The sequence below is a fragment of the Aulonocara sp. 'chitande type north' Nkhata Bay genome, linkage group LG22 (genome assembly GCF_057382095.1).
Source record: "Aulonocara sp. 'chitande type north' Nkhata Bay isolate Kocher_YH1m ecotype deep benthic linkage group LG22, A_spYH_male_GT1.1, whole genome shotgun sequence".
Classification (NCBI taxonomy): domain Eukaryota; kingdom Metazoa; phylum Chordata; class Actinopteri; order Cichliformes; family Cichlidae; genus Aulonocara; species Aulonocara sp. 'chitande type north' Nkhata Bay.
Genome location: NC_141364.1, coordinates 34,707,455 through 34,732,148, shown reverse-complemented (window position 1 = coordinate 34,732,148; position 24,694 = coordinate 34,707,455). Strand labels below are relative to the sequence as shown.

At 43.2% G+C, this 24,694-nt stretch overlaps 1 protein-coding gene across 2 annotated transcripts in view; it reads right to left on the bottom strand.

Moving 5' to 3' along the window:
• Window positions 1–24,694, bottom strand: part of lrrc3b (leucine rich repeat containing 3B) — a 49,319-nt gene that overhangs the window by 8,475 nt on the left and 16,150 nt on the right. The window contains exon 1 of one of the 2 annotated variants that reach the window (XM_086280349.1): window positions 5,254–5,610. The exons of the other annotated variant lie outside the window; for it this stretch is intronic. The gene's annotated coding sequence lies outside the window, so the exon portion shown is untranslated. Of the gene's footprint in view, window positions 1–5,253; window positions 5,611–24,694 lie in introns of those variants that run through there. 2 annotated transcript variants of the gene reach the window in all.

The following is a 24,694-nucleotide window of genomic DNA, read 5'->3' as shown; positions in this document are numbered from 1 at the left end:
CAAATATTATAATTTGGCAGAAATACTATAATTTAGCAGAAATACTATATTAAGCACAAATCCTATAAAAAGCAGAAATGGCATGATTAAGCACAAATACTACATTTAGTAGAAATACTTTGTTTTAGCACAAATCCCATAAAAAGCAGAAATACTGTACTATGATTTAGTAGAAAAACTATAATTAATCAGAAATACTAAATTTAGCAGAAATACTATATTAAGCACAAATACTATGAAAAGCAGAAATAGTATATTAAGCACAAATCTTATAAAATAGCAGAAATGCTATGATTTAGCACAATAGTAATAAGTTAAACAGAAAAATTGGAAAAGCAAAATGGACAGCTGAAAAAATGCTGAACATGCTGAGGGTCCCTCAAATATACTTGTTAAATGACAAAAATCTGCAAAAAAATTTATTACAGCCACACAATCACAAATATGTACACATGAGGAAACACACATGCACATAGAGACCCACACACAAGATCCAATTCAGTCAACCAGTCTAAATATATTGAATTTAAATCTTAGAATGAGATCATCCCATTAAAAGCCTCTCTCTCTCTCTCTCTCTTTCTCTCTCTCTCTCTGTCACAGACACACACACACACACACACACACACACACACAGGGAGAGAGGACTAAGTTTCTAGGTCAGCCTGGGAACTGCTGAATTTGAATCCACCAATCAGAGAGCCTGTGCACTTTTCCCCACCAAAACAGGTGCATCTGTTTACACACGCAGCAGCACAGAGAGACACAGGATTTTTGCAGTCTATTTCTCATAGTGACGACTCCCTCAAACAAATGACCGTAATTTCCTAACCGTAGGGGCTAGAACGGTCATTCTTACACCGTTTTGTTCAGAAGAGGTGGGGGAATCTTCAAGTGTTGACAATTTAATATTAAAATATGAATTTTTAGAGATATATGACATGGATGACTTGTTGACTTAGAAGCCACGAATTCCCCAATATGCAAATTTGAATGCCTGAGACCACATATGTGATTGGCTGGCTGGGAAGCCGTGCAGGCCCTGATTTGTGGATTTGAATTCCTCAGCCCTCAGATATGATTGGCTGGCTTAGAAGCCATGAAGTCCCCAATATGCAAATTTGAATGCCTCAGGACACATATATGATTGGCTGGGAAACCGTGCAGGACCTGATTTGAAAATTTGAATGTCTAAGTCCTCACAGAGGATTGGCTGCCTGGGGACCAGGCAGAAATATATAGAAATACTATGATTAAGCATAAATACTACATTTAGTAGAAATACTATGTTTTAGCACAAATCCTATAAAAAGCAGAAATACTATAATTTAGCAGAAATACTATATTAAGCACAAATCATATAAAAAGCAGAAATACTATATTAAGCACAAATCCTATAAAAAGCAGAAATACTATATTAAGCACAAATTCTATAAAAAGCAGAAATACTATATTAAGCACAAATTCTATAAAAAGCAGAAATACTATATTAAGCACAAATCCTATTAAAAGCAGAAATACTATATTAAGCACAAATCTTATAAAATAGCAGAAATGCTATGATTTAGCACAATAGTAATAAGTTAAACAGAAAAATTGGAAAAGCAAAATGGACAGCTGAAAAAATGCTGAACATGCTGAGGGTCCCTCAAATATACTTGTTAAATGACAAAAATCTGCAAAAAAATTTATTACAGCCACACAATCACAAATATGTACACATGAGGAAACACATGCACAGAGAGACCCACACACAAGATCCAATTCAGTCAACCAGTCTAAATATATTGAATTTAAATCTTAGAATGAGATCATCCCATTAAAAGCCTTTCTCTCTCTCTCTCTCTCTCTCTCTGTCACACACACACACACACACACACACACACACACACACACACACACACACACACACACACACACACAGGGAGAGAGAAGTAAGTTTCTAGGTCAGCCTGGGAGCTGCTGAATTTGAATCCACCAATCAGAGAGCCTGTGTACTTTTTCCCGCCAAAACAGGTGCATCTTTTTACACACGCAGCAGAGAGAGGCACAGGATTATTGCAGCCTATTTCTCATAGTTAGGACTCCCCTCAAACAAATGACCGTAATTTCCTAACCGTAGGGGCTAGAACGGTCATTCTTACACCGTTTTGTTCAGAAGAGATGGGGGAATCTTCAAGTGTTGACAATTTAATATTAAAATATGAATTTTTAGAGATATATGACATGGATGACTTGTTGACTTAGAAGCCACGAATTCCCAAATATGCAAATTTGAATGCCTGAGACCACATATGTGATTGGCTGGCTGGGAAGCCGTGCAGGCCCTGATTTGTGGATTTGAATTCCTCAGCCCTCAGATATGATTGGCTGGCTTAGAAGCCACGAAGGCCCCAATATGCAAATTTGAATGCCTCAGGACACTTATTTGATTGGCTGGGAAACTGTGCAGGCCCTGATTTGAAAATTTGAATGTCTCAGTCCTCACAGAGGATTGGCTGCCTGGGGACCTGGCAGAAATATATAGAAATACTATTATTAAGCATAAATACTACATTTAGTAGAAATACTATGTTTTAGCACAAATACTATAAAAAGCAGAAATACTATAATTTAGCAGAAATACTATATTAAGCACAAATCTTATAAAAAGCAGAAATAGGATGATTAAGCATAAACACTACATTTAGCAGAAATACTATGTTTGAGCAAAAATCCTATAAAAAGCAGAAATACTATATTAGGCACAAATCCCATAAAAAGCAGAAATAGTATGATTAAGCATAAATACTACATTTAGTAGAAATACTATGTTTTAGCACAAACAGTATAAAAAGCAGAAATATTGTAATTTAGCAGAAATACTATATTAGGCACAAATCTTATAAAATAGCAGAAATAGTATTATTTAGCACAATAGTAATAAGTTAAACAGAAAAATTGGAAAAGCAAAATGGACAGCTGAAAAAATGCTGAACATGCTGAGGGTCCCTCAAATATACTTGTTAAATGAAAAAATCAGCAAAAAAAAATGCACAGGGAGAGAGAAGTAAGTTTCTAGGTCAGCCTGGGAGCTGCTGAATTTGAATCCACCAATCAGAGAGGCTGTGTACTTTTTCCCGCCAAAACATGTGCCTCTTTTTACACACGCAGCACAGAGAGGCACAGGATTATTGCAGCCTATTTCTCATAGTGAGGACTCCCCTCAAACAAATGACCATAATTTCCAAACCGTAGGGGCTAGAGCGGTCATTCTTACACCGTTTTGTTCAGAAGAGATGGGGGAATCTTCCAGTGTTTACAATTTATCATTAAAATATGAATTATTAAAGATATTTGACTTGTAATGCACCATAACTGAGTAGAGCGAAGCAAAAACTGCCTTGACTTGCCCTCAAACAACGCTTTCTAACTCGAAATCTATTTGGAGTATCGATATCATTCTTTCACCGTAAGAGACAGCAGGCTTTGGTGAACAATCATGGAAATTTTCAGGTCTCTGTGGAAATCCAACAAAAAGTTATGACGAGAGAAAAAAGTGGTTCATTTCCACAGTTTGAAATCTGAAGAAATCTGAGCGAAGGACGAATTTCCTACCCTCAAACAAGTCCAACTCATTTCAGAACGGTAATAGGTGAGAAAGAAATTCTTGAATTGTGAGCGTCAGGGGTGTCTGAAGATATTCGGGGACAAGCCTCATGTCTTAACTTTGCTTCGTTAAGGAGATATGACGATTCGAATATGCCTCTCATTACAGAAATCCAGCGGTGATTTTGAACAAGCTCTCCATTCACTTTATATGGAGAGTTTTCTGACCTTGTGTTAGTCTGAGGAGATTTGCAAAAATTCTATAAATCCCACAACAATGATGGTGACATTTTCTGAAAGCCAGCAAAAATACCTACGTTTTGATGTATAATTTGTGGAAGTTGAGTGAAAATTGAGCAAGTAGCAGGAAGTTGTTCGGACATGAAGTGAAAATTGCAAAACCTTCAGTGGCACACTGGAAGCCAAGAGCATAGCAACCATAACAACACATGTATTTTGTGAAAAATCACAATTTTGCAACTCAAAACTTTAAGAGGCATAAAAGTAAAACAGTAAAAGATTTGAAAAAGCTGAATCATACCTGAATAGCCCAATAATTTGTGAACATTTTAAAATTTGAATGGTTGTTCTAGGTGAAAATATGAGGAAGTAGTTAAGTTTCAAAAACAAGCAAATTTTAGCAGAATTGCTGAAGTTTCCCATTCATTTCAATGGGACAAATTAAAGGAAAAAAGCTTAATATTTTAAAAAGTATAATAGTTAAAAATAGCAAAAGTCATAGCGCACATTAGCAGAAGAAGCAGAATAGTTTAAAATTTGAACGGTGAAAATCGGCTGAAAATTGTGGAAGTAGTTAAGTGCCAAAAAGTGTACGGAAGCAACTAGAATAAAGTATAAAGAATAAAGAGAAACAGGAACTCAATAGTGTGGATGCTTAAAGCATCCACACAATAATAATAATAATAAATCCGAGCAATAGTAATAAGTGTGCCTTCGCATAGGCACACTTAATAATAGTGCAAGCATTATCTTACTCTTGTCAATAGAATCAAAATTTAACACAAGTAGAGATAAAAAGATGAATGCTGAATAATTCTGAGGCTTATCATACCATCTGTTAAGTATAACACAATGCTGGATACCCAAACAGGATATGCAAAAGTGGGTGTGCATATGGGCAATGTTTTACTTTAGTGATGCTCCACATAATTTCAGTCTCAGAAGATGAGACAATGGAAGCCACAGGGCGTGAAGGTGGATGTCAGACAAGATCAGACTATCGGTGTGCACGAGTTGGATGTCAGGATGGAGAGTGTCTCCAGGGCGGAGAGGCTGGTAACTGGAGGTGACTTCAGTGGACATGTAGGTCGAGTGAACAGAGGTGACAAGTATATATGTATTAAGGAGAGGCATGCAGAAGGACAGATGGTGGATTTTGCCAAAAGGACAGAAACGGCCATGGTGACCATGTAGCCTACTTCAAGAAGAAGCAACATAGAGTGAGGTATAAGAGTAGAAGAAGGTAGACCATATCTAATGCAGAAGGTGCAATCTGAAAAGGACAGGAGATTATAAAATGTAGAAAGGATTGTAGATTGTAGAATGACTCTGGAAATCAAAATGTGGAAGCAAGTGAAGGCAGAGCAACGATGAAATGGTGAAAGCTGGAGTTGAGACAGGTTCTGTGTGGTAGAGACGAATTACCAGGTGACTGTGAAAATACAGCTGCAGTAGTGTGGGAGACTGCCAAGAAGGTGTTTGGTGTATCCACTGGAAAATATTCAAAGAGTTTAGTAATGAACACATTTGATAGCCAGGGAGACGAAGAAAACACCAGCAAACTTTATGGGAAACTATGCATAACACAAAGAGAGAGCTGGCAAAGCAAAAGGCTCAAAGCGAGTTATATCTGAGGCTGGACAATAAAGAAGAAGAAAAGCATTTGTATCAATTAGCAGAGAGAAAGACGGCAAGACTGAGCTGTGAAAAGATGTGCAACAGGTTAGTGTGAGTAAGGAGATTGGTGAAATGTGTTAACAAATGAAGACTGTCTTCCTTCTCTCCCCCCAACCAATCACAGCAGATGGCCCCGCCCCTCCCTGAGCCTGGTTCTGCCGGAGGTTTCTTCCTGTTAAAAGGGAGTTTTTCCTTCCCACTGTCACCAAAGTGCTTGCTCATAGGGGGTCATATGATTGTTGGGTTTTTCTCTGTATGTAGTGTTGTAGGGTCGACCTTACAATATAAAGCGCCTTGAGGCGGCTGTTGTTGTGATTTGGGGCTGTATAAATAAAACTGAACTGAATTGAACTGAATTGAAAGACTGATGCAGTACTTTGAGGAGCTGCTGCATAAAGAATATTAGACAGAGGAATGGTAGTGAATCAGGAAACACATCACTAAAAGCAGGAAATAAAGAAAGCTACTAAGATGATGAAGATAGAAAAGGTTTGGTCCGGATCACATTCACTACATTGCCAAAAGTACTTACTCACTCATCAGGTGTTCCAATCAATTCCATTCAAATCAGTTCAATTCAATTTTATTTATACAGCACCAAATCACAACAACAGTTACCTAAAGGCGATTATTTTAAAGTAAAACCCCTACAATAATACAAAGAAAACAAAGAAAACCCAACAATCATATGACCCCCTATGAGCAAGCACTTTGGTGACAGTGGGAAGGAAAAACTCCCTTTTGACAGGAAGAAACCTCCAGCAGAACCAGGCTCAGAGAGGGGCGGGGCCATCTGCTGTGATTGGGGTGAGTGGAGCAAAACAGAACAAGGACATACTGTAGAAGAGAGCCAGATATTAATAACAACTAATAATTACAGGCAGAGTGGTCTAAAAAACACTGTAAGTGAAAAAGGTGAGTGAAGAAGAAACACCCAGTGCATCATGGGAATCCCTGGCAGCCTACGTCTATTGCAGCATAACTAAGGGAGGATTCAGGGTCACCTGGTCCAGCCCTAACTATATGCTTTAGCAAAAAGGAAAGTTTGAAGCCTAATCTTGAAAGTAGAGATAGTGTCTGTCTCCTGAATCCAAACTGGAAGCTGGTTCCACAGAAGAGGGGCCTGAAAACTGAAGGCTCTGCCTCCCATTCTACTTTTAAGTACTCTAGGAACAACAAGTAGGCCTGCAGAGCGAGAGCGAAGTGCTCTATTGGGTGATATGATATATGGTATCATAATGTTTAGCCTTTCTATAAAATACTGATATTTGCTTGCAGCACACAGAATAGAGATTTTGCTCATCGAACAGGCAAGACAGAAGACAGAAAGTGATCTAAGTGATCCATTGTGTCATAATTGATTACTTATGTTTTGGAAATCAAAGCATGAAACAATTACTTACCGCACTGCTAATGTTCTGTTATAAAATGCAAAATCTCAATTTATACATTAATTAAGTGTTGTTTCCTGCAAAATCCAGCAATTACTGCAATACAAATAGGCAGGCAGAAAGCACTCAACAACCATATCTATGTAAATGACACATGGACTGATTCTTATTTAGAGCTTTTCTGCTCTCCCGAAGCCCTTAAGGCGCTTTATACAACATGCCTCATTCACACAAACACTTTCGTCTTTCTATCTACCGATTATGCATATTCATAGAGCAACTTGGGCTTAGCATCCTGTCCAAGGATAGTTAACATGCAGGGATTTAACCATATATTTCTGCCTGAAATATGTTCTGCAAGTCAGTATTTTGACCTGAGCTACAGACATGTGAATGTGTATTTCTGCTGGAAATATGTGGTGCATTGTTGCTTTACGAGACCCGGAGCTTTGTCACTATTAGTAATCCTCACATTTACTCTTTCCAAATAAATTAACAGTCACAGTGATCACAGTCTTGCAGAATTTATGCTCGAACAGAGCGAGCGTGTTCAACATCTGCACTACTGCAGAGCCAGTCCGTCTGCCTGCAGTGAGCTCTGCTGTCAGATGAAGTATGTGCTACGACTGGTGTGTGGGCCTCTGTCGCTCGTGTTGTTGTTGGTCTGTGAGCTGCGAAGAAGAGCAAAGACAGCGAGTGTTAAACACAGTGAAAAGTGTCACTGCAGCCACTGTCTGTGCTTTTCATGCTTTATTTTTTGATCACTGAAGTTGTTTTGCAGTTCTCTGGTGGTCTCCCTGCTTTATTCTGGCCCACTTATCACCAAAACAGGTAGGAGATTATTATTAGTCATTAGCATTCAACCCAGTCTTAATGAGGACTATACAAACAGCGCTTGCTGCCTCCACAGACTACGTTGTAGTCTGTGTACTTAAGAAGTTATTAACAACTCATATCTATTTTGTAATATTTTCCTATATCTTTTCTTGGGACTGTCCAATTAAAAACACCATCATCATTATCTGACCCCTCAACCTGAATGTAGGGAATAAAGCACACAAGGTTTATGGGAAACTGCAGAAACTGGCATCCTCACAATAAACGCTTTGCTGTTATTCAGCTGCAGTGCATCGTCTCTACTGCACTGAAACTATTGTTGCCTCTTAATGATGTTGAAATATGAGCCTTCTCCTCCCATCTCTGCTCGTCTGTAAAACTGTCTTACTGAACGCCACTGATGTGCTTTGTACTAAATGTATTTTCCCATTTTTATGCAGTTCAGAGTATGTTACCAAAACTGAAGTTAAGACATCTGCAAATTTTGTGAGACCATGTGGAATTTATAATAATATGTAACTTTAAAATTATGCAAAGGTGATTTCTACATGATGGACAAGTCAGAATGTGCCTTTTTATTTTATTGAAGCTGTGCATAGCTGCATTCTTAAAACTGCCATCAGCAGTGATGGGAATAACGGCATTAAAAGTAACAGCGTTACTTTGTAACAAGTAATCTAACTAATTACTATTTCTATCGTTACAATGCTGTTACCGTTACTAACAAGAAAATGTGGTCGCGTTACTATTTTTCAACAAACAGACGGTTGAAGCTGTGTTCAGCTTACAGCATCTTATATCAGCTGCAGGAAGTAGCTGTAAGTAATCCGGGTGCTGCAGCTTTAAGCAGCTGCGCGCTCCCGTGGGCGGCATTCACTTTCTGCCCGACGATCACTTTTTGGCACAACACCTGAAGCTCAGGGGGCAAAACAGTCGCATGAGTGCTGCTGTTTGACTGAAGAAGAATAAAGTAGTCGTGCTAAGCCAATCACATGACCACTTTAAGATGACAAAGCAACAAGGTGATATATACCATTTTTTAATTTGTGTTGATAGGCCACGTAAAACCAGAGTCATGATAAACAATATATATGCCTGTTTTTCCTCAATAGTTTCGTCACGTTTACTGTCTAAGGACAGCGCAGCGAGCACTCTCTGCTTATCACCAAAAAATAAAAAAACAGCCCGTCTGTGTTGGTGGAAAAATGCAAAGAATGATATGGCAACATGACATTGGGTTGTTCAGGAAGACGGGTAAGTTTTAGGAGAGAGAGAGAGAGAGTTTTGAGATGTGGGAGATTTGTGACATTTAGCGTGTTTGGAGTGTGTAGTTAATGTGTTGTCTTGTGTAGTTAGTTAGTGGTGTTTTGGATAGTTTTGTGTTGTGTGTCAGAACAATGAGGCGACTGCTGAATGTTACAGATGTTACCAAAAAGCCACCAAAGGCAGATTACAGTGTAAACACTGTCTCCAGGTAGAAACAGCAGTGATACACCTGCTGCTGTCAGACCTGCAGGTATCAGGCTGTGATGTTCTCCTTTATAGTGGACAGAAATTATTTTTTGGAGTGGCACAAATAATTTGTGTGCCATGTTATTTAATGCAGAACAGCTGATTGTTCTGTAAATAGTTTGAAATGGTTATAAAAAAGGGTAAAAGGTAAATGGCTGCAAATAACTTTGCTGTTTTGATTTAATGTTTTTTTTTCTGATTTTAGATGAGTATGCCAAAATGGAAACGTAACTGTAAAATTACAGTTATGTTTCCCAATTGTGTCTGTGCACTGTTCAGAACTCGTGGAGGTCTTAGCAGTCAGATGCAGGCTGTTTTATATCCCAAGAGAGTTTACTGTGGTGATCATCGTTGCTGTTTACATCCCACCCAGTGCTAGCACTAATGCTAAAGCTAGTGGAACACTCAGTGAACTCTACAAGATTATCAGTGATCTGCGAACAGCCCACCCTGACAGCTTCTTCATCGTCGCCGGGGATTTAAACAATGCCACACTTAAATCAGTTCTACCCAAATTTCATCAGAACATTGACTTTGCAACAAGAGGGGACAACATGTTAGACCTTGTTTACCCAAACATCCAGCATGCATACAAGGCTTCACCCCTCCCCTACATTGGACAATCAGACCACATCTCCATACTTCTCACCCCAGTCTACAGACCCATCAACAAACAGAGGGGTGAGAACATGGCCAGAGGGGGCCATACCAGTTCTGCAAGATTGCTTTGAATGTGCAGACTGGGATATGTTTAGAGAAGCTCCTACATACACAGACACCGTGGACCTGGTGAAGTACATAACCTCAGCGACCAGCTGCATCAGCAAATCAGCATTGAGGATGTCACTGTCTCCAAGACCGTCATCAGCCAGTGGTTCCCAAACCTTTTTTGCTAGGCGCCCCTTTGTTTTACAAGAAAAATCCCCCCCCCCGCGCACAAACACATCCTCCAACCACACACACCCATATTTTGTTTTCACACGGTTTATTTCACACCTCAAACATTTAGTAAACAATTAAACAAATACAAGTAAACTGCAATAAATTACAGGTAGCAATAAAATAAGCTACTAACTCTTTTACGCTACGTCCACACACGGAGCTGTTTCTGTGCATTTGGGCTTTTCGTCCACCTAAACAGTGTTTCAAATCACCGAAAACTGAGATTTTTTTAAATCTCTGTTTTTGCGTTTACGTGTGGACGAGGAATACAGAGTTCGTCACTCAACGTCAAAGGTATGTGCCTTTTTTCACGTCACGTCACGTTTACATGAGATGAATTGCAGAATGGCAGATAGAGACAAATACTGTTAATCTGACTGTCTTCAGGTTTTACACGCAGTTACTGTCCCTCCATTTACAAAGGCAGAGGCGTCACGGTGTGATTATTTTACATGTAGTTGTTTTTTTCCTGTGTAATAATATTCAACATCGATATCAATACATTTATCAAAAAATGCCTCTCTGTGCAAAATGGGTTCAAAAACATAAACAGCTGTGGGATCCTGTTTGTCCGTGATTTGAACCGAGGGACAAATCGTGGCAGGATCAGCCTGATGTTATTTGTATCCCGCTGCAACTTTACTGTATACAGAGCAAACATCTCCAAAATGTCAGGAGTCGTTAGTCATTACAAGAAGTGTTTGTAAACTAAAAATCAAGAATGTGGGATCCTGTTTGTCCGTGATTTGAACAGCCCAGCGCTGCTCCCGACGCAGGGAAAACCAATCCTGCAGGGAGACCTACCTCTGCACTTGTGCAGGTGAAGCCAAAGGGAAGATTTGCTTCACCATATTTTCTAGTCTTTGGCTTAGAATGAAGTTGGTTTGGAAACATATTTGGCGATGCTTCATCTCCTGCTTTGCGTTTGTGTGGGCGCCCCGTCAAAAAACCTGTCCATTTCTATGAAACTTTATACTCACCACAAATAAACCCATCTAAAAATGAAATTGATCTGTTTCTTGACAACGTAACTCTTCCAAAATTACTAGACAGTCAAGCAATGGAACTGGATTCGCCACTGACGCCAAGTGAACTCCAGGAAGCCCTGATAAGTATGCCCAATAATAAGGCTCCAGGTCCAGACGGCTTCCCTGCAGAATTCTACAAAGAATTCTGGACAATTTTGGCACCAGTATTCCACAGCATGTTGCAGGAAATCGAGGAAAAGGGCAGACTACCACCAAATATGAATTCTGCCAACATTAGTCTCCTGCTAAAACCAGGCAAAGACCCTTTATTTCCCTCAAGCTATCGTCCAATTTCTCTTTTAAATGTAGACCTTAAAATAATCTGCAAAGCTCTCTCAAAGAGATTAGAGAAAATGACCCCCCTCTTAATTCATCCTGACCAAACTGGTTTCATAAAAGGTCGGCACTCCTCAACAAACACTCGTAGATTACTTAATTTAATAGACTACTCATACGATAAAAACATCGAAACCATAATATTATCTCTAGATGCAGAAAAAGCATTTGACAGAGTTAATTGGAAATTTTTATTCGCAACTTTACACAAATTTGGTTTTGGAAACTCTTTCATAAACTGGATAAGAATATTATACAATTCCCCAACGGCTCGTATCAGAACAAATGACCAGACATCCTCCAGCTTCTGTCTGCTGAGGGGCACCAGACAGGGATGCCCACTCTCCCCTTCACTTTTTGCAATTTTTATCGAACCTCTAGCAGCAGCATTTAGACAGGCTACAACAATTAAGGGCATAAAATGTAAGAACATAGAACATAAAATCAGTCTCTATGCGGATGATGTGTTGCTTTTTCTGCAAAACACACAAACCAACCTCTCTGAGGTAATTACTTTAATAAACTGGTTTTCAAGAGTTTCAGATTATTCAATTAACTGGCCAAAATCTACAGTTCTCCCCATTAACTGCTCCTTCCATAATTCTTCCTCTGCCCCACTGCAATCCGGAAATATTAAATATTTAGGTATTAATGTCTCTCCTAAGCTTTCAGACTTAACTAAACTAAACCACATCCCACTTCTAAAGAAAGTAGAAGGCGATCTGACTAGATGGAAATCTTTACCCATATCACTCATGGGAAGGGTCGCCACTATAAAAATGATGATCTTGCCAAAAATAAATTACTTATTTTTGATGATCCCTAACAAACCATCACAAGATTGGTTCAGATCTCTGGATTCATATATTTCCAAATTCCTTTGGAAAGATAAACCCCCGCGTATTAGCTTAAAAACGCTACAAAGAACCAAGGATAGAGGAGGATTAGATCTGCCTAATTTTCACCAATATTTCTTAGCCAACAGGCTTCAGTTCATCTCAGAATGGTTAAAACATACCTTCTTAGTTGAGCCCTGGCTAGATGTTGAACAGGCACTATGCAAGGATCTAGAGATTTCAGACCTACCATTTATTAGCTGAAACATCAAAAGACATGAATGCTTTAAAAGTATCAACATCAGCTTTTCTCTAACAGCATGGTGGGAGTTTCTAAAAATAACGGAGTCTTCATTAATCCCATGCAAACGTACACCTATCTGGAATAACCCTGACATATTACAAAACAATAATATGATTAATTTCCCAGAATGGAGTTGTAAAGGAATTAAATACTTAGAACATATATTAGAGGGAACAGAATTTATTCCATTTGACAGACTAGTTGAACAATATGGGATCAACAAGAAAAGATTTTTAGAATATCAACAAATTAAATCCATAGTAAAAAAGAAATTTAACCTCAGTCAAGTTGAATTACAAACACCACTAAGTGCGGCACATTTTTTTACTCTTAAATCCCCCAAATTATTATCTAAAATATACAGAACACTTTCTAAATTAGATGAATCAATATCCCTTCCTACTGCAAAGTGGGAAGCAGATTTATCAGTCAACCTAGACCAAAACTTCTGGTCTCAGATTTGCTTAAAAACTTTCAAATTAATTAAAAATCCCAGTCTGCAATTAATACAATACAAAATACTTCATAGAGTGCACTATACAGGTCATCGGATGTTCAAGATGGGCTTTACATCTTCCAACAACTGCTCACACTGTCAAGGCAATACACCAGACAATTACATCCACGCTCTTTGGTTCTGTCCACCAGTTCAGAAGTTTTGGCGCGAGATATGTGAAGACTTATCGAAGTGTCTGAAATGTAACATTCCAACCTCCCCCTTAGTGTGTTTGTTGGGCAGCTTAGATAATGTCACTTCAGAAAAGAATATAGCCCATATGATCTTCACTGCCCTATGCATAGCCAAGAAAACTGTCCTCATGAACTGGAAAAATAAAAATAATCTTAATTCTAACCAATATAGAAATTATCTATTAGATTACATCAGTCTTGATACAGCCTCTGCCACCACATCAGATCAATTGCTCTGGGCCCCTTTTATCAGCTCCATCACCTAGTGGGGGTGGGGGGTCATAGTTTGGTCCCGCCTTCACTGTTGTGATTGGTGAGGGGGTAGGGACAGGCTTAGGGCGTCGGGGGGTTCCCCGGAGGCATCTTCCTTGGGGGGCTCAACCCGGGGTAGCGGTCACGTCCGGTTGGGGGCTCTGTTGGCTCTCAGGTGACTGTTTCCTCGCGGCTGCGTGCAGCGGGGCTAGGGGAGGGTCTGTGCTGACGGACGTGGGTTACTGACCTTGCAACCTGGCTGCCCCTGGGTGGGTCCGGGATGGGCGTGAGGTTCTGGGGGCGCTCCGTCTCTGGGCTGGGGCCCGGGCCGGGCCTCGGGGGCTTGGGTCCTGGTTGGTGTGTTGCCGGGGTTGTGGGCGGGTGGGTGCATGGGGGCCCGGCCCTGGAGCAGGGTGCCGCCGGTGCGTCGAGCCGCCTGGGGGGCTCTTCATCTGGTGGGGGGGATGGTCACATCTTGCAGGAGCTTTCTTCTCTTCAGGAACTCTCTGCGGGAGGGGGAGATACAGGAGAGGTGGAGGAAGATCTCAGCCTGGGCGTTTACCGTCTTATGTAGTCTGGAAGATGTGTGGATGGTGGGGTGGGTGCAGTTTTCTCTGCGGTGGGGTTGGGTGGACTGTCCAGGGCTCTGTGGAGCCGGAGGGCGCTACTGCACTGGGCCCCGGTCTGATGGGCCTGGGCCCCCCTTCCCTGGCGGGTCGCGGAGGGTGGGAGTGCCTACTGGGGTCAGCGGGGGAGCTGGCCCCAGGGAGGGGTTACCTGCCCCTCCCTTCCTTCCCTCCCCATCTCCAGCTGCCTCCCTCTTCCCGCTCCTCCACAACCACCCACACATGCAGGGCCTTGGAGTAGGGGTATGTCACCAGGGTGCAGAGGAGGCTACCCCCCCCCCCCCCCCCCCCCCGGTCCCCTTCTGGCTGCCTCTGCCTCAATTTTATCCCACAACTTAGACATTCACATTATTCACACTCTCATTACACATACATATAGGATCTTGGGGGTGGGCACAATCACGGAGTCCAATTTACCATCAGGGTGTATACCTCACCCCTGACGTCGTTGCCCACCTCTCAATTTTAAATACACTTAGTCATTGAGGGCTAGCAGGAGGGACTATGCGCTTACCTGCTGCTCCATGGCAGGTAGCTCCATGCCCTCCTGGGTTTTAATTGCACCTTAGAACACATATGCATCAACACTACAATGAGCGGGTGGAGGGAGGTTTGGAGTCTTCTCCCACCCCCATTCTCTGCGGCCTGCTGGAGCGGGAGGGCTAGTAGGAGGAGTTGGCCGTCCGACTGCGGTCTGGGGTGTGGGGCCTCCCTGCTGCTGCGGAGTCGGGGTGGTCTGCCTCTCCCCACCGCAGGGAAAAGGGTAACACCACCTGGGTCTGGGTGCAATTCCCCCCTCCAGGGACAAGGGTACCTAGACCCGGTTTGTAGAGTACGCTTGGGGAGTGTGATCGTGTGTACAGCGTCTCTTTATGTCTGTCTCCACGTTGGTTGAGTGTGGAGTGAGTGCATATGAGAGCATGAGGGTGGGAATGGATGTTTGTGTCTGTGTGTGCCTGTATGTCTGTGTCTATATGTCAGGTTGGGTATCAGACGCCACCTCTCTGGGGACACCTCAGGCCCTCCAAGGTTTGGAGGCCTATCTCCACCCACCACCACTTCCCCTGCCGGTGGCGGACTCCCTCAGGTGTCGGTGTGTTGGTGGTTCTTTGTGTCTGGGGGTGGGCGTCCGGGTACACACCGGCTCACTCCTTGGCGGCCGCTTGTCGGGGCCTGGGGCCTGGGGCTCGCTCGGGCCCCTTTGGAGGTGGGGTGCCCCCGGCCTCTCGGCCTGGGGCTCGGTCACTCAGGCGCAGCTGGCTGCCGGCGGAGCTCACGGGCGCGTCACTGCAACTCCCCCTGACTTCTGCTCCGCGGCTGCTGGGCGAGCCCTCGTCTGGGACTCTCCTCAGCTCTTACTGGAACAGTGGCGCGGCTGCCCCTCTGTTGGTCTTCCATGGTCTCTTGTGTTCTGGGGGCCTCTGGATGTCTGGAGTTTTGATCTCCTCCATACCCGCTTCACACCCTGGAGGACGGGGCTGTGGCCCCCCCACACTCCCTAGCAGATCATTACATGGAGAAACCTTTGGAATGCAAGCATGCTGATCCACACAGGTATGCACACATGGGTATTCACAGACGCGGACTAAAGCTTTCTTGGCTGCTACCTCAAAGCACACTGTGCGCTGTCTATCTTGCGTGCTGCACAATATCGTTTATTATTTAGTAAATATTGATATCTATGGCTAGCTAGTTTATTGTGATGGTGCTTTGTTTTCTCTATTATTATGTTGCTCTTTGTTGTTTGCTGTCTCCTCTGTTTGTTTTTTTTGTTTGTTATTTTTTTTTCTCCATACAGGTGACCCAGGAGTTCTTTTTTTTTTTTTTTTTTTTTTCTCTCTCTTCCCCCCCTTTCTCACCGTCTCTTCTCCCCTTTGGTTTTCTTTCTTTCTCTCCCCCTCTTTCTCTCATTCATTCCCCCTGTCCTATTTATTAAAAAAAAAAAAAAAAAAAAAAAAAAATGACAAAGGATGAACTGAAGCTCTGCCATCACGTAATGTCGCATACTGCTGTTTCTGATGTCATTTAAAAAAAAAAAAAAAAGAAAAAAAAAAAACCTGTCCATTATGCTAGCAGCGTTCTTTTTTTTTTTCATACTGCGCCCCCCTGCATTGGCTCTGCAAAGTCCGCTGACTTGGTTCAACATTACTTGGCAACAGGGAAAGTGAGGCAGGTTGCACCGGTGCATTTGTGACAGCTTCACTTGAAATGCCTTCACCGCATCATACATGTCATGTCCATGAACTGACAGGTTTCCTCGCTGAGCTCAAAAACTCGATTGAGACCTTTCCCACAACTCAGCCAACGGACCTCTGTATGATCTATTTCCCACATAAAAGACTGAAATTAACGGTGATTTAAACCTTTAGTTCGGATCAAATTTACGGTTTGCGTCACGGTGATCATTACATGCTCCATTTTTAGGACTTTACCACACAGCCTTTCCTGGTGTATGATGCAGTGATATGCTGTTAACTCACCGGTACAGTTCTCCTCCTGCATCTTTACTCGCATCCTGCTGACTAGTCCGCTTTTTTCACCGCACAACACCGGCGCTCCATCTGTTATAAGTCCAACAAGTTTGTCATATCGGTTACACTTTGACATATGTTTTAAAAAATGTATTTTCCTGTTGTTGTCCCGTGCATCGATTTAATGTTCAATATTTCCTCTCCACGGATGAAGATGGCCAGCTGTGCAATGCGCATCATGTATATACTTTCATCCACAGCTGAGTATGCAATAACGTTTTTGCTTCTTTCACACAACTGTGTTCTTAAATCAGTGGCCATCTGGAGTCGGGTGACGTAGGCGGTCAAGATGGCAGCTTGAATGGGGAAGCTCCGTCACAGCGGCAGCTAATTTGCATTAAATATAACCTCAGGACAGTGGGAAACTTGAAGACTCTTTGTGAAAGCTCAGAAATGCCGAGTCACCAACAAAAACTTACGCTTCGACGACAAGAAGGCGCTAGCAAGGAAACCACAGCGAAAGCTAATGATGTGCACCCGCCCTCACCTCCAATGTCGGATACTATTCAGACTGCTACAACTGAACAAATGGCCAAAGACATTGCAAGTATTTACGTGCTACTTAAGGAAACCTCCGAGACACAAGAGAGCAAGCTGAATGCTATCCAAACTGCTACGAGGGCAGTGGAGGCTAAGCTAGCGGATATGGTTACTCGAATAAGCAACGCTGAGTCTCGTCTAGATTTCCTTGAGGATGCTAGCAGAGTGCTAAAGGAAAATCCTCCTGCTACTAGTGACGAAGTGAACGCTCTACGACAGAAATTAGACGACCTCGAAAACAGAGGATGGAGAAACAACCTGCGCTTCGCCGGCTTTCCAGAGGGCTCCTGAAGGTCGACTTCCTGGGCGGGCTGGAGATTGACCGCGCACACCGCAGCCTGGTGAGACGCAAACCTGACGTTCATCCCCCGAGGGTCATCATCGCCCGATTTCTGCGGTTTCAGAACAGGGAACGGATCATGGAAGCTGCGCAGATGCTGGGACAGCTGAACTGGAACGGCCACCGCATTATGATCTTCCCTGACTACTCCAAACTTGTCACGGACAAACGAGCGGCATTTAATCCCTGTAAATGGCTGCTGCACGAAAGGAAGATAAAGTTCTCCCTACTGTTCCCAGCGGTGCTGGTGCTGAAAATGACGGAGGGCAGACGTGAGTTTACTGACCCCAAAAAAGCCCAGGACTACATTCTGTCTTTACCTTGAGTTATTTACAGTCAGGGCGTGGATTTAAACGCTGCCCTTTTTTTTTCCTTTTCGCCCTAGCGTTAATTAACACGCTATACACGCTATACTTTGCACCTCTTAACTGTTTAGTTTAAATATTATAGGGCTTCGCAGTTTTATTTGATTTATTCAGTTGTGCTACTTTTGAGAATACAACACAATCTGCGTTGGTAGAGAAGCTCACTAAGACTATTAAATTCCTCTTTTAGTAATTCAGTTGTCATGAAGCCCTTTTCAGTTTGTCAGGGGACAGTTCTAACCAACCTGTATAGAGGTCTGTTCAGTTAGCTAAGTCCCAGAATGACTGTTTTACTCATATTACAACGACTTAATATGCTGCTGCTGCTGGCGACGGGTCCTGTTTATGACTGTTCGACTGGTTAGAGTCATGGACCATAAAGTTTATGTTTTGCTTTCTGGGGCTCATAGCCCACCTGAGGGTGACTAGTGTTCTCGGTTGCCCCAGACGTATCTGTTTAAATGTTTATTGTCCACTCTGTATTGAACTCCTGGTTCTAATAATAAGTTACCCCACTGCTATACGTCTGATACGTATTGCATGATGGCGAATAAGCAATAAAGGGCCTTTACTTTGATGACCTGGAATGTAAAGGGCCTTAACCATCCAATCAAAAAAAAGAAGATCATGACATTTATCAAATCAAAAAAAGTTGACATTGTCTTTCTTCAAGAGACTCACTTGTCTCCCCAAGAGTCAGATAAACTTTGGCGTGATTGGGTGGGTCAGGTATTTTTTTCGTGTGGCAGCAGTCAGAGTAGGGGTGTCACAATTTTAATTCATAAGCAGTTACAGTTTAAATGCTCCCGGATGGTTAAGGATGAAGATGGGCGGACATTGCTACTCTTGGCTGAGATTCAAGGCCATAGGATGATTTTAAGCAATATCTATGCACCAAACATCGACGACCCCACCTTTTTTGGAAACTTGGAATGCAAAATTAGTGATATGGGCGACTACCCAATCCTGATAGCAGGGGACTTCAATTTAGTCATGGATGATATACTGGATCGAAGCACTCCCTCACAGCGACACTCTAGATCAGCTTCGGTCGCTATAAAAATGTGTAGGACCTTGGGTTTGGTGGACGTATGGAGAGTATTCAACCCATCCACAAGAGATTACACCTTTTATTCTGCCCCCCACAACACTCTGTCAAGAATAGATTATTTTCTCGTGTCAAATTCTATCATGCCCTCAGCAATGTCTTGCTCTATTGGTAGTAAGATAAGATAAGATAAGATAAGATAAGATACACGTTTCTGACCACGCCTCGGTGCTCCTGCAGGAAGTGGACAGTGCAAAAGTTATGACGCAAAAATTAGAATACAATAAGAATAAATACAGTACACAGCTGTACAGAATGGAATAAAATAATATACTATATACAGTAGAATAAAATAGAATAAAAATATACAATAAGATAAAAATAGAATACGAATGCTATATACAACTGAGTAAAAATACAACGATGCCAGAAAAGATTATTGCACTTAGTGTTATTGCACATGTGTGGATGTGTGTGTTTGTTCAGTTAAAGTCTTTGTTGTGGAGTCTGACAGCAGTGGGGAGGAAAGATCTGAGCTCATTTGGTAGCCCCCCCAAGTCTCCCAGATGGAGGCTAAACTCAAGCCTTTTACATGATCCCAACTTTTTCCACTCCTTGAGAGAGCAGATCAATTCTTATATCGAAATTAACCTCTCTACAGCTCCCAGTGCGGGTGTAGCATGGGAAGCTTTGAAAGCCTTTATTAGAGGGTTCATCATCCAGCATGCCTCATATAAGAAAAGAACTGCTCTGACCAAGCAGATAGACCTGGAGAGGAAGATTGCCATAGCTGAAGCCGCTTTTAAGGCAGACATGAGCTCAGCAAATCTGACCCACCTAACTAGACTTAAATATGAGTTTAACTCAATTTTGACTCAGAAAATGGAGTTTTCTCTATTTCGGGCTAGGCAGAAATACTTCGAAGATGGAGATAAACCTGGCAAACTGCTTGCAAGATATATTAAACAAAAAGAAGCTCAGACTATCATAGCAGCAATTAGAGCACAGGATGGCACTATGGTGTCAAAACCCTCTGAAGTGAATGAAGCCTTTAGAGATTTCTATATGCAACTCTACTCCTCAGAAATACAAGCAGACTCTCAAGAAATTAACAGTTTTCTCTCCCCCCTCAACCTCCCAACTCTCTCTAAGACACAGGTGGACTCCCTGGACGCCCCAATTTCAAAGGAAGAGATCTTAAGGGTAATCAAAAATCTCCCAATTGACAAGGCCCCTGGGTTGGATGGGTTTACAGCAGAGTTTTACAGGAACTTTGCAGAGGAGCTTTCCCCTTTACTCCTGCAAATGTTTGAGGAGGCCCTGGATAAGGGCAGCCTGCCACCAACACTGTCAGAGGCACTTATTTCCCTTGTCTTAAAGAAAAACAAAGACCCGCTTGACTGTAAGAGTTACAGGCCAATAAGCTTGATCAATTGCGATTGCAAAATTTTAGCCAAGTTACTAGCAACCAGATTAGATAAGGTCATGACTTACTTAATACACCCCGACCAAGTTGGTTTTATTCGGACTCGCTGCTCTGCCGATAATATTAGACGCCTAATTGATATTATGTGGGCAACCCAGAATAAATCCCCTACGGGGGACTTTTCTCCAGCTATAGCCCTCTCCCTAGATGCAGAGAAAGCATTCGACAGGGTGGAGTGGCGTTTTCTATTTTGTGTAATGGAAGCATTTGGCTTTGGCCCAAAATTCATAAGGTGGGTCAAACTTCTCTACAACAATCCAAGAGCATCAATACTAACGAACCGTATTATATCACAGTCCTTCGACCTCCACAGGGGTACAAGACAGGGCTGCCCACTGAGTCCTCTGCTTTTTGCTTTAGCTTTAGAGCCTCTGGCAGCGACAATACGTAGAGACCCTGATTGTCCAGGTATCCAGGTCCACAATAATAATCACAAATTGATGCTCTATGCTGATGACGCCCTGGTCCTAATATCGCAGCCAGAACGCTCTCTACCTGCTCTCTTAAGAATTATTAACCGGTTCTCTAATATATCAGGATATAGAGTAAATTGGTCAAAGTCTGAAGCGCTCCCTCTGACAGCCTTCTGCCCCAAAACCCTGTTCCAGCCGGGGGATTTCAGCTGGCCTCAGACTGGTATTAAATACTTGGGCATTACATTCCCCCGTTTGTTATACAACATAGTTCAGGCTAATTTTGAACCTCTATTGGACAAGTTCAGAACCGACATAATTAGATGGTCCCCTTTGTTTCTCACCCTTTGGGGTAAAGTTAACATCATCAAAATGAATTGTGCTCCAAAATTTAATTACCTACTACAAACACTCCCGCTAAAAATCCCATCAAAATATTTTCATCAATTTGACAGATTATGCAACCAATTCATATGGAATAACAGACGCCCTAGAATAAAGCTTAAAAAGCTACAGCAACCAGTGGAGTCGGGAGGCCTGGGGGTCCCAAATCTACTATTTTACCATTATGCTTTCAGTCTGAGACACATGGTTCACTGGCCCTCCCTCCAGAACGAGCCCCCCCCATGGCTTAGTCTGGAGAGTACTTTGTGCTCACCACTCCCTCTGATGCACATTTTAACCACCAAGCTCCCACCAGATATACAAACCCACCCCATTCTTTCTTTTCTGCAGACGGTCTGGAAGAAGGTGGCCTTGCTACTAAATTTTAACTCCCACCTTCATACTGAGGCCTCCATATGGCTCAATCCCAAACTCTGCATTAATAAGTCGCCATTTTTCTGGAGACTGTGGGTCCAGAGAGGGATACTTGTTCTCGGAGACCTGTATCAGGGGAGGATTCTCAAGTCCTTCAACGACCTTAAAGCACAGTTTCAGTTGCCACAAAGTCAGTTTTGGAGGTACTTGCAGCTCCGGCACTAATTGCTCAAAACCTTTGGTTCCTCCTCCACACCACCTCCAACTATTGAATATCTCAGCTACATCAAAAAAATCTTTGTGGGGGGGGGGGGGGGGGGGGGGGGGGTCGTGAAGTCTCTAAATATTACTCAATGCTTATTAAGGGCACGAGTAAAGGGCTACCCGCCCTCCAGTTAGCTTGGGAATCTGACCTTGGTGTGGCTTTTACAGATCAGGAATGGACTACAATTTTGCAGAATAGTAAAAAGGTGTCCAGGGAAGTTAGAACGAGACTAATCCAATTCAAATTACTACACCAAATTTACTGGTCGCCACACAGACTGTATAGGGCGAACCTCATACAGTCCCCTGAATGCTGGAGATGTCAGACTGGGGTAGGCACATTGACCCATATGATTTGGAGCTGTCCTAAAACCCAAATCTTTTGGACTGAGATACATGACTTTATCAAATCAACCATACGATGGGATATTCCTTTTTCACCAAGACTATTTGTTTTGGGGGACCCATCACTCCTTAAATATGCTCCGCCTAAGGCTGCTGAGTGGGTACAGACTGCATTGATGCTGGGGCGTAAACTCATTATCTCCCAGTGGAAGGCCCCTTCCACCCCACCTGTCTCTGTATGGCATATTCAACTAGGGAGACTCGCTGCACTAGAACAACTCTCATACAGGCTCCTGAATAAAGTGGAGAGTTTCCATCTGAAGTGGGATCCATATCTGTCCAGAATAAAACGAACAGACTAGACCTTAGAGTGGGACAGACATTGGAATTCTGACAAAGCACTCTCAGGGATGTCAGAGTGTGGCATGCAGTAAGACCCACATAGTCAAAGGCTGGCTGTTTTTGTTTCTTTTTTGTATGTTTGTTTTTTTGTTGTTGGTTTTTTTCATGTTTTTGTTTATCTCTTGCTTTGTTTGCCCCCCCTCATTTTGGTTTGGTATTCTCTACTGGTCAGAGACTTCATCATTTCTTCACTACCAGACACACTGGACCCACTACAGTTCGCTTACCGTCCAAATCGTTCCACAGACGATGCCATCTCTCATCTCCTCCACATCACTCACTCACTTGGACACTAGAAGGGGGAATTATGTTAAAATGCTCTTCATAGACTACAGCTCTGCATTTAACACCATAATTCCCTCCACACTCACCACCAAGCTAGAGCATCTGGGACTCAGCTCATCTATGTGTCAGTGGATCTCCAACTTCCTAACTGGCAGACCACAGGCAGTAAGGATGGGCGGACATGTCTCAGCCTCCACCACTCTCAGCACTGGAGCCCCCCAGGGGTGTGTTCTGAGCCCCCTGCTGTACTCTCTGTACACATATGACTGTGTGGCCACTACCAGCTCCACCACCATCATCAAGTTTGCTGACGACACCGTCGTGGTGGGCCTGATCTCTGATAACAACGAGACGGCCTACCTGAAGGAGATTAGGAATCTGGAGAACTGGTGCCAGAGGAACAACCTCCTTCTAAACGTCAGTAAGACAAAGGAGCTGATAGTGGACTTCAGCACTAAGCAGGAGAGGAACTACCAGACCCCCGTCATCAACGAGTGCCCAGTGGAGAGAGTGGACAGCTTCAAATACCTCGGAGTTCACATCACGCAGGACCTGTCATGGTCCTGTCACATCAACACCGTGGTGAAAAAGGCCCGACAGCGTCTCTACCACCTCAGACGCTTGAGAGACTTCCAACTGCCCTCCAAGGTGCTCAGGAACTTTTACTCGTGCACCATAGAGAGCATCCTGACGGGAAACATCTTAACCTGGTTCGGGAACAGCACCATGCAGGACAGACGAGCTCTACAGAGGGTTGTGCGGTCAGCTGAGCGCACCATCCGCTCCGAGCTCCCTGACCTGCACTCAATCTACAGCAGGCGGTGCTGGACCAAGGCCAGGAAGATGGTGAAGGACCTCAGCCATCCCAACAACAGACTGTTCTCTCTGCTGAGGTCAGGAAAGCGATTCCGCTCCCTGAAGACCAACACAGAGAGACTGAGGAGGAGCTTCTTCCCGCAGGCGATACGGTCTCTCAATCACACCACCACACAGTACTGACCCACACATATGGTTCTTACACACACACTGGACTTTCTGGACATTGTTTTCACTTCATCACTTAAATCACTTTAAGCATATTTGCACTGCACAAGACATAATGTGGACCTAAAAGAGAATTATGGATTTGATCAACTGGTCTCTGAGTGCTATTGACACCCTTAACGAGAAGTCGGGGCTCGGGAGAGCCTGAGTGCCCTGGAGGGACTTTCCCTGCCGGTTACACGATGGACGGGTGGCAGAACTGGAGGACCGTGTGCCTGGCGGGACTGTCGATCGAGGACGCTGAAGATATCTACCTATTCGGAACCATGATAACAGGGTTCATGCTGATCGGCGTTGGCTTAGCCCTGGTTTATCAGAGAAATAAGAGAGCGGAACCGGCTGTTCAAACCCCCACAAGGTTGCCCGCTGGATTCGAAGCGAGGGACCAGTGTCAGAGGGCTAAATTTGAGCTGCTCACAAAGGAGAAATCAACAATATTCAACATTTGGACACCACGGCGCCAGCTGCTAGGCCCAAGGCTGGAGCCCACCAAAACAACTCCCTGATAACGACTGTGTGATGACTATTCTTCCCGTCCCATGAATCCCCCCTCCCTTTCCAACGCCTTCGATGCTTGTTTCTGGCGAGGGAACACGGCGGGTCTGTGTGCCGC